Source organism: Rattus norvegicus, chromosome 7 (genome assembly GCF_036323735.1).
Source record: "Rattus norvegicus strain BN/NHsdMcwi chromosome 7, GRCr8, whole genome shotgun sequence".
NCBI lineage: Eukaryota > Metazoa > Chordata > Mammalia > Rodentia > Muridae > Rattus > Rattus norvegicus.
This window is the reverse complement of record NC_086025.1, coordinates 10,764,421-10,775,302: the sequence shown is the minus strand read 5'-3', so window position 1 is coordinate 10,775,302 and position 10,882 is coordinate 10,764,421. Positions and strand designations below refer to the sequence as shown.

At 46.5% G+C, this 10,882-nt stretch overlaps 1 long non-coding RNA gene across 2 annotated transcripts; it reads right to left on the bottom strand.

Moving 5' to 3' along the window:
- On the bottom strand, window positions 1–6,683 carry LOC134479817 (uncharacterized). Of its 2 annotated transcripts, none has more exons than XR_010053567.1 (2): window positions 5,885–6,683; window positions 1–3,319 (listed from the first exon to the last, which is right to left on the bottom strand). It is a non-coding gene; the product is annotated as an uncharacterized LOC134479817 (long non-coding RNA). The 2 variants fall into 2 exon arrangements; XR_010053568.1 differs by having other exon boundaries at window positions 1–3,307.
- Between the last annotated feature and the right edge of the window lie 4,199 nt (window positions 6,684–10,882).

Genomic DNA, 10,882 nt, shown 5'->3' with positions numbered 1-10,882 from the left:
TGTAATAAGCAAAGGCGAGGTTTATTACGGAGACCTATTACAGAGATCTCCGGGCCGACACGTATCCCGCGCAGGAGACAGAGGTGTCGACCCCGAGAGGCTGGGAAAAAGAGTATTTAAAGGCAGAGGCTGTGAGCACCAGGGGATGGGGGATGTCAAAGGGGAATGTACCACAAGTTACAAGATTGTTTTATGGCTCCAGGAGATAAGGGGACGCCAGAAGGTTTTATGGCCCCCTGGTTCCTGGAACAGAGCTACTAAATCAGGAGAAGGGTAGGGTCTTTAGGTCCTCATTATTTTTAAAAGTTTGTCAAAATTGATGGAGCATTTGTATTTGAAACACCTCTGGTTAGGCTTGGGCTGTCCGGTTTCTTGGAATGCTCTCTGTAGGACACAATGGCTGAAAAGCACAAGTAGGGGCTTATCAGGGTCTGGAGGACATCTGGTTAAAGTATGACTCTGAGTAAGCTGGGGGGATGTCTTTGGATGGTTTATGGCTCAGTCCTCGATAGCCTGAGCTGGTTCTTGCATTCCTTTTCTTTATCTTTATGGCCTGCTATTCCTGGCGGCAGGGCTTAGCCCTGAGTTTGTGGCTTTTGGGGCTAACTCTTTTAATTTTATATTTTTAAACCTAGAATTCGTATAATTTTCTTTTCATTCCCGTCTTCTCCTACTAAATAATTCTAATCTTAGAATTTTGATATCAAGTCTCGTATTTGGTCTCACCAGTTGTCTTAACTGACTGGTACTGTTGTCTCAGGACATCAACCGCACAGCACCCACTCGATTTTTAACAAAAGCAATTAACCTGTTTGTCACGCAGGAGCCAAAAACTAAAACCAAGAAAATTATTAATAATGGCCCAGCTGTAGCAGAGAGTAGGGTAGTCATCCAGGGAGATCTACTAAACTAGCTCTCGAACTATCTCTGATGTGTTTTTCTGTCTGTCTTTTGTCTAACCTTTTTCTAAGTTTATTTATGGAGTCTTTAATTACTCCTGAATGGTCTGTATAGAAGCAACATTCTTTCAGTGTAGCACACAGGCTCCTTCTTTAAGGAATATCAGGTCTAATCTTTTTTTATTTTGAAGGACTACCTCTGAGAGGGAGGTTAGGTATTTTTGGAGGTCAGCTAAAAAGTCTTTAGCATCAGGATTCTAATCTGGACACTATCTGAACCTATACACCAAGGTCATGACTGTCTTTTAGAACTTCTAAACTTATATAGGTTGTGATCCCTGAGGCACAATCCCAAGAAGTGTTAGGAGTACTAACATATGTAATGTTACATCATTTGTAATAGAAATCAAGCCTATCCCCACACCTATCTCGATGGAACCCAGGACAAACATGACTGAATTTCCCTCTAGGTCCCAGCTCTCAGCCCTAACAGCTAGTAAGTACATGGCTGGTGAGGGCTGAGAATTGACGGCTGTCAGGGTGGTCAGCAGCACCAGGTACGGTCCTTTCCAGCGAGGCTCGAGTGTCTGGGCTCAGTGTAGCTGCTTCCGACCTGGAACTGATGGGATGTCTCAGGGGTCTCCGGGGCATAGGCTGCTGTCAGCTGTGAGCAGATTTCTTTCTGTATCACCTGTAGGTCTTTTAGCCTGGCACACAAATCATTATTACTATGACATGTTGGTTCAGTAACATCATCTAATACAGTCAGGGGAGCTGAGGCCCCATATAAGATCTCAAAGGGGATAAGGCTGAATCTGGAAGGGGTATTTCTTGCTCTGAAGAGAGCAAGAGGGAAGGAGTGTCACCCAGTCTGTGCCAGTCTCCATGGTCAATCTGTTCAGGATCTCTTTAAAAATTTTATTTATTTACTCTACCTGTCCTGAACTTTGAGGTCTGTAAATATAATGTAATTTCTAATCGACCTCTAAATACTTGGCCACACCCTGGCTTACCTTGGCAACGAAAGTAGGGCCGCTGTCAGACCAGATTACCTTGGGCATTCCAGACCTGGGGAAGATTTTTTCCAGTATCTTCTTGATGATTGTAGAGGCCGTCTCTCGTTTGGTGAGGAAAGCTTCTATCTATCCCTGGAAAGGTATCTTCATTCATGAAGAGAACTGTTCCCGTCTGTGGACAAGGTCCTCGGCTTTCAGCAGGGGTCAATCAGCCAGTCACAGAGGTCTTTCCTCCACCCATGTGCTTCTGTCAGTGTTTGACACTCGTGCTGTGGTGGCTCCAGGTCCGGATTGGGCAGCAAGGTGACCAGATTGTCCCCAACCGGTGGAGAATCTAGTCCATGGCAGCTGACCAGTGGTCCCATCTTTGGACACTCTATCAGCCACTCTATCACAGTTTAAGTCCTGGATTGGGTGATAATTGTTAGTTCCCGGCTGGCAGGAGTGATGTGTTCCAAGCAGAAAAGCACTAAGCCATTCATCTCCCAGCATCAGTTACTGGTGCACTGAGACAGGTCTTAAGCTCCACATACACAGTCTATAGATATGTATATACATAGCCTCATCTAGCCATTTTAGCCCACGCAAGCCAATTTGGAGAGCAATTTTCTCATGAGCAAGGGATAGGGGCAGTCAGGGATGACCATGAATTAGTGGGTGGGTTACCCGGCCCACGCCAAGGTCCACTGTTCTTCGGGCAGTCCGTAGTATTGTTTGTTGTCAGTAGGCCCCTGTACCCAAGGTCTTTGGATACTGGCCCACTGGAGCATAGGAGCACAGAGCATTGGGTCCCTGTATCCACAAAACAACTGGGCGGGCTTCCCTTCCATCTCTGTGCATAGCCAGCACCAAGAGGCTCTCCAGTGTCCCCTCTTGTTCTTTTTGGGGCAGTCCCTGACCCAATGTCCTTTTTCTTCGTATTAGGCACACTGATCTTTAGCCAGGAATTCTCTTCTGTTGTCAGGTACTATCTTCCTAGGTTCCCTAACTACTGTGGCCAGTATATGTTCCTCTCTTGTCTTTTATCTCTCTTTAGCTCTCTAACTTCTTTTTTTTTTTTTGTCTCTTTTCTTCTCTAGCTTTCTGTTCTTTTTATCTCTTTCTTTTTTAACCTTACTTTCTCTGTAACTTACACTAACTCTCAGCAACTTAACTTAACCCTTCAAATTTTTGTAACATTCTCTTTATATCCTTTCCTTATCTTAGCCAGATTGGTGGGGCATTTTCCAGCCCCTCAGAGACCCACCCTTGGAGTCTGGCGGCAGACCTGGAGCACTCCCTACCTTCAGGCGTCTGAAGAGAGCAGGCAGAAGTGAGGGCCTTCCATCCATCTCTGGAACACTTTTTCTGGCCTCTAGTAGGATTCCGTCTTTCCTCGGTGGTAAAGAAGACCTGTAACAGTTACTAACAAGCATCTCAAATGGGATGGTGAGTAAACAAGGGAATCTTGAGAATAGAGGTCCACTGAAGAGGGCAAATAGCATTTAGTCACACAGCTAAGCCAGGAGGCTTTCTTGGGACAAAAACACCTTGTGTCTGTGAAACAGAAAAGTGAGCAGAGGGGCAGCCTATCTGTTACCGGCTGTCTCTCTTGACTTAGATTTTCTCTTAAGGAGTACCTTCTTTTAGTGCCAGCTCAGTGGCTCTGTCTCTCAATAAACCCAGCCTCTGAAGGACACTAGGCTTCTAGTAAGAACTAATAACAAAAGGATGGAGAGACGGTAGAACCTGGGTGTTAGATACTAAGCAGCTGACAAAAGAATTGTAACCAGTTCACCTGGGGCTTCTTGTCTCTTATATCTAATAAAGAGATTGTTAATACTATAGTACCAACCTTTAATAAAAAAAACTATAGCTCTCTCCATGTCTCTGAATATCAGGACTGTAGTAGTAGTCCTTTACCAAACTGTCTCAGTGGGCTAAGGGCCCATGGAAACGAAAACATTAATCCTGACCTCGGCCACAGCCAAAGCCTGAATTCTAAATTTAAACTGGCAAAACAAAACAAAGTTCTTTACAGTTTGTTGTAGATTCTTTGAAACTATTTTAGGGGCTTCTCTGTCCCCCAACCTGGGACATTTCGACCACAGGGGCAGGAACTAGCTGCTGTGGGGATAAGATCAAAGGCATTCTCTATGCTAATGATGACCAGTGAGAAAAGTAATTTAATGCTGGAGACTGGCTCCTCTCTTGGAATAGGGCCAGCAGATAAGGCAGGCTCCTTAAAGAACTTCTCTTAATGAGCACCCTCTTTCTGTGAGCAAGAGTTGAAGGTCTGGTCACTAAAAGCAGAAATTCCTTTCTTGTTCTTGTTTTTCTTAGAGTCCTCTCCCACCTCACTCTCAGCCTTTTTAGATTATTCTTTATGTAGCATTTTTAACACAGCCTGTCCCTTTTTTATAGCCTGTTGACAGCATTTCTGATCTTTCAGGCAGCTACGCACTAAGTGCCATACCGGCTGAAACTCCACCTTTAAGATTCTTTGTTCTCAAGCAAAATTTAAATCCTTTTCTAGCTTATCTCAGCTGTCCACCGTGAGATTCCCAGAGATGGCGAACCAAGGTGTAGTAATTCACTAAGAAATCTCTCTATAGTGTTTCTTTTTACCTTAAGCCTTTTACTTTTAAACAGCTCCTGAAGAGCCAGAAAAATTGGGTGAGACTTGAGAAGTCCCCATGCTCGCTGCAGCAGCTCCGCAGCTAATTTCGCTCCCCCCTACTGTGTGTTGCGAGCACAAGCACAGATAAAACACTATGTTTTAAAAAATTAACGTTGGCTATCAACCAACACACCGCCACTAGAGCGGGGTCCATAAAATTAAGTTTCTTACTCACTATACTTGTTTCATACCGGAGGCCTAATCTGGGGAACTTTTTTATTTACGAGCGGTTTTGTCCTAAAGGTTTTTGTTAATGTCTGTTTACACAACTGTTAACAGCAGCTAGGCTGATCAAGGGGAGTAAAGGGAGGGGCATCTCTCCTTGGGGAGGAGGCTCAAGAGAGAAAGACAAAACTCCCTGGCAGAAAACAATTTTTCTCAAGCAAATTATTTTTAACTCTTAACTTAAGCACCAAGAGGACCAAGTAAAACTCTATGACGAACAAAGCAAACAGTTTCATGATTTCAAACACAGTCGTCAGTCCAAGATTTTAAACACAGTCATCAGTCCAAATTCAAACACAGTCGTCAGTCCAAAATTCAAAAACGAAACAAAAGCCAAAAAGACACTCGACAATACCACAGAAAACAAGCCAGACAAACAATATCAAGACAAAGCATCTTATAACCAACTTTCACAGATGCCTGGTACCTTCAGTACGTGGCCCAAACTGCAGCTTAACCTTAGCTGCTTTTGGGATGAGATGGACCATCTGATTCCACCTCCCAACAGGATTCCAGAGTGTCCTCTTGTCCTAACGACTAAGCACACTTGTCCGTGCCTATATTTAAATAGGCAGCCGAACTCGACCTCTGACGGAGTGGGATTCCTCGTCCACTCCCGCCTAGGTAAAAGGAGCATTCCATCTCCTTTGTTCCAGAAAACCAGAGTCAGGTCTTCCTGACTGTCCATAGCCGGGCTCTCCCGACTGTTCTCCGCCCGTGGAACGTCTTCCAGGGGCTGCAGCCTTGCGGGCCCGGGGCGTCCCCCCTTCCGCAGCCAGGGGGTCCTCACGGACCACAAAGGCAGCTGCACTGAGTGGGGTTACACATCCACTCTCCTACAGGGCAGGAATACACATCCACCCTCCTAGCACAGGGCAGGAATACACATCCACCCTCTCAGCACAAGGCAGGAATACCCATCTGCCCTCTTACCACAGGGCAGGAATACCCATCTGCCCTCTTAACACTGACCAGTACTAAGACACACATATACACACACACGGCGGAACCAAAACAGAGACAGACACAGACGGACAATTGCGGCGCCGCTCACACAGAAACACTCAGACAAACATCCAACTCACCTCCAAGGGGTCTTCGGAGTCTGGGGTAGTCGCGCAGATCCCGGACGAGCCCCCATAAATATGAAAGATCCCACGCAGAGAGACCCTTACTCAAGTCTTGGGAAATCGCGGACCCCAGACACAGAGAGACCATTTTGGATGTAATAAGCAAAGGCGAGGTTTATTACGGAGACCTATTACAGAGATCTCCGGGCCGACACGTATCCCGCGCAGGAGACAGAGGTGTCGACCCCGAGAGGCTGGGAAAAAGAGTATTTAAAGGCAGAGGCTGTGAGCACCAGGGGATGGGGGATGTCAAAGGGGAATGTACCACAAGTTACAAGATTGTTTTATGGCTCCAGGAGATAAGGGGACGCCAGAAGGTTTTATGGCCCCCTGGTTCCTGGAACAGAGCTACTAAATCAGGAGAAGGGTAGGGTCTTTAGGTCCTCATTATTTTTAAAAGTTTGTCAAAATTGATGGAGCATTTGTATTTGAAACACCTCTGGTTAGGCTTGGGCTGTCCGGTTTCTTGGAATGCTCTCTGTAGGACACAATGGCTGAAAAGCACAAGTAGGGGCTTATCAGGGTCTGGAGGACATCTGGTTAAAGTATGACTCTGAGTAAGCTGGGGGGATGTCTTTGGATGGTTTATGGCTCAGTCCTCGATAGCCTGAGCTGGTTCTTGCATTCCTTTTCTTTATCTTTATGGCCTGCTATTCCTGGCGGCAGGGCTTAGCCCTGAGTTTGTGGCTTTTGGGGCTAACTCTTTTAATTTTATATTTTTAAACCTAGAATTCGTATAATTTTCTTTTCACTCCAGCCTCGACCCACCATCTACGGCCATATTTACATTCTTTCTATACATTGTGCATCCTTCCATGTGTCTGGTTCAGTAAAACATTCTCTCACCTGTGTACCCCAGCAAAACATCGTTATGAATCTCCAAAGAAACCAGAAATTTCCACCTCGACTTCCCATGGGCCAAGCATATTCGAACCACCACAGAGCCTGTGAGGGCTATTCTCATTCAAACCACCACATTCCACTTTCTGGCCCCAACAGGCTGGTGGCCACATCACAGTGCAAATGTATACGGTTCAATTTCTAAAGTCCCCACAGTCTATCACAGTATTAACACTGTTTAAAATTCCAGTCTCTTCTAAGACTCAGAGCAATCCCTTTAACTTGTAAGTTCAGTTATAAAACTGTAACACCTGACAAAATCAAAAGGCAAATTACATATTTCCAACATAACAATGGCACGAAATATACATTGCCATTCCAAAAGAGAAGCGGTAAGGGGGCATAGTGAGGAAATACTGGGTCAAACCTGAGCAGGGCAAATTCCAAATCCGGTATCTCTGTTTGATGTCAAAGTACTTTGATGGCTGCACACCCTTCCAGCATTATTGACTGCAACACACTTCTCTCTCCCTGGCTGGTTGCACACCCCATCTGCAGTTCTCCTTGGCAGGTGTCCCATGGTTGTTCTGGCATCTCCAACATCGTGGGGTCTCCAAGGTAATCCAGGCGAATCTCTCTCTCTCTCTCTCTCTCTCTCTCTCTCTCTCTCTCTCTCTCCTCTCCTCTCCTCTCCTCTCCTCTCCTCTCCTCTCTCTCCTCTCTCTCTCCTCTCTCTCTCTCTCTCTCTCTCTCTCTCTCTCTCTCTCTCACACACACACACACACACACACACACACACTCGGCCTCAGCAGCATTCCCTAACCATTCAGGAGGATTGATTCCACAGCGCCTTTTACTTCTGTATCCTTGACAAAACCACAACCACACAGCTGACGCTGCCAAGTTCTACTGGCTGCCTGGAGCAGGGAGCTTGGCCCCCTCCCTGAATTAATTTGCATACGTTTTGGCTTGTGCCTGCTCTTTAGGAACAGGCCCTTTCCTACCACCAGTTGCAGAATTAGCTGGGTGTGGTTTTGCCCCCGGGGGCACCACTCCTTGGCTCCACTTAGCTTTTCTTTAAACCCTTCATCTCTCTGAGCACAGGCTTTGCCTCAACATTACACTCTCTGATGCTCTTTTTCTCCTCCACTGTACATTTTGTGTTCTTGCCTTGCTTGCTCTTTTTCACTGCAGATCTGCGTAAGAGTGATCGCTAAAACCCACGTATCCCAGTCAATACCAGGCTGTCTCGAAGCCTCTCCTCTGCCAACAACACAGATCCAAAACTCTTTAATTCAGCCTCAAGTAGATTTTTAGGACAATGGCAGGAAGAGGCATATTCTTTGCTTAAATATCACAAGAATGGTCTCTAGGCCAGTTTCTACTAGTGGTCCTCTCTGAAACCCTTGATCTGGCTCTCCATAGTCCACACTGCTTCCGAGTTCCTATTAGGATGGCCCACTAAGTCCTGTTCAATTGCTTTCCTGACCCAAAGTTCCAAAATCAACATTCCTCCAAGAAACAGCATGGTCAGTCTTGTAACAGCAACACGCCACTCCCTGATACCAGTTTTTGTGTTACTTTTCTATTGCTGAGAAGAGACACTATGACCGAAGCAACTTATAAAAGAATTTGATTGGGGGCTGGATTACAATTTCAGAGGGTGAGTCCATATCATCATGGTGGAGAGCCTGGCAGCAGGCAGGCTTGGTGTGGGAGCACTGGCTGAGAGCGTATCTCCAAGCCACAAGTTGGACAAAGACAACTAGAGCAAGTGAGCCTGTTATGGGCTTTTGAAGTCTCAAAGCCCAACCCTGGTGACACACCTCCTCCAGCAGAACCACACCTCCTAATCTTTCCTAAACGGTTCCGCCAACTGGGGACCAAGTATGTACGCTTACAGGGGCCATTCTCACTCAAACCCCCACAGCAGGAGCCACCACACAAATGGTACATACTCACACATACATAAAAAAACAAAACATTAGGGGCTAGAGAGCTGGCCCAGTGATTAAAAGCGTTCACTGCTCTTCCAGAGGACTCAGGTAGCTCTCAGCACCCACATCAGGCTACTTACAACTGCCTGCAATTCCAACTCCGGGGGATCTAACACTTCCACAGGCACCAGGCACACATGTGGTGCACATAAAAAGCCCACACGTGCACAAAAAATAAATCCGTTATCATCAAGGTGGGAGCACAGCATCGTCCAGACAGGCATGCTGCAGACAGAGCTGAGAGTTCTACGTCTTCATCTGAAGGCTGCTAGGAGAAGACTGGCTCCCACGAGGTTAGGAGGAAGGTCTTAAAACCCATGCCACAGTGACACACTTCCTCCAACAAGACCACACCGCCAAATAGTGCCACTCCCCAGGCCAAGCATATTCAAACCACCACAAGGTATAATATGTAATTTTAGCACTCTCGGGCAAAAAAAGCAAATTTGAACAGTAATGAGATTTGGGCTCATCTGTTTCTACACTAACATTAACTCCTGCTAGGATGTATGATGGATGTCAGGGGACATAAAACAGTTCGAAGCATTTCCAGCACAAAAGAACCCACAGACATACACAGAGAAGGATGGCGATACTAAGTCTTTGCTGTCCGTGATTTAACCGTTATATTTCTATGAAATGGAAAGTGTTGTGCACAATGCAAACACCACAGTCATACACAGTAGCTGGCAGTAAGGGTGTTCGCCTCATTGGTTGTGGCAGCACCACCATCCTGTCCAGAGCTGTGGTGAAGACATGTGATACCACACAGGCGATCAGGACCAGAGACTGTAGCTAGAATTTTGGTTTCAAACAAACAAACAAAAAAAAAAAAACCCACAGAAATAATATGAGACTATGCTTTCATTTTAACCCCAGGCGTGGGATGTGGGGCTGCTTTGGACTGTCCGCAGCAGCTGACTGTGATTTGCCTCACGCTCTAGCAGAGGCGTGGTTTTGCCAGCTGCAGACAGTTTCTGTGATTGTGTAATGTTTGGAATTCTGGGTACTTTTCAGAGGCTATAAAAATGCTAGGGCCCCACGAGGTGGTTGTTGATGGTCAGTTTGGGGGCGGGGGGGGGGCTGTTGGATTTCGCTGGCTGCTATTAGTCGAGGTTCATTAAGTAGTCGTGCACAAAGAAGAAACAAGAAGTTATATATCCTGTCGGCAAAGATCAAACTTGCCCCTAGTCAGCAGGAAGTGGTCTAACAATAATGTCGGCCCCTTTCCCTCCCCTGACACGATTTAGGAATCTCTTTCCTCTCTTCTGAATCCTCCTCTGAATACTTTTCTCTCTTATCTAGTGTTAGGGAGTTGTGGAGAAGGGTGGAAGAAAGAAGAACCCACAAAGGAGCCACAAAACAGCTACAAGAGACACCTCAGATTGTTTTTGGTTCTTTTTTTTTTTTTTTTTTTTTTTTCGGAGCTGGGGACCGAACCCAGGACCTTGCGCTTCCTAGGCAAGCGCTCTACCACTGAGCTAAATCCCAACCCCGAGACACCTCAGATTGTTATGTTTTTATTTTGAGTTCCTTTTTAGATGTTTTGTGCTTTGAAACCTCTAACTGCCATCCATACCACAGATCCCAACTGCCTCCTAGCCATCCTGTAGGGCAGGATCCTCTCCTCTAACCTCCACTGTTGCCTCCTCTAACCTCCTCTCTGCCCCTTCCGGAACCTCTGTCCTCTCCTCAGCCCCCCACCCCCTTATATCCTTCCCTCAACCCCCTCTCCCTTCTTCCTCCCTTTCCCCTTAGAGCATGGCTTCTCCGTGCTCCAGGCTGCCCTCGACCATGGTGGATTCCCTTCCCTCAGTCCTGCCCCCATTTCTCTCCGAGCATCAGGACTTCCTTGCTCTTCTTGTCCATTTGTTTTGGTCCTTGGCACTTCTGTGGTTCTCCATTTCAAAGTAGACATCACGTTTCCCCCGCTGCATTTGGGAAAGGTCCTGAGGAAGGAGGCTGAGCTCAGCAGAGCTGCAAGCCGAGACCATGGGTGATGCTTATGATGACCACTAGGTGGTGGCCTACTCACGGCCACTGGTGCCCTCCTGCGTCAAGGAGACTCCAGACTCGGAACCCGTGTCTTCCCATGGGCAGGATTTTCAAACCAGAA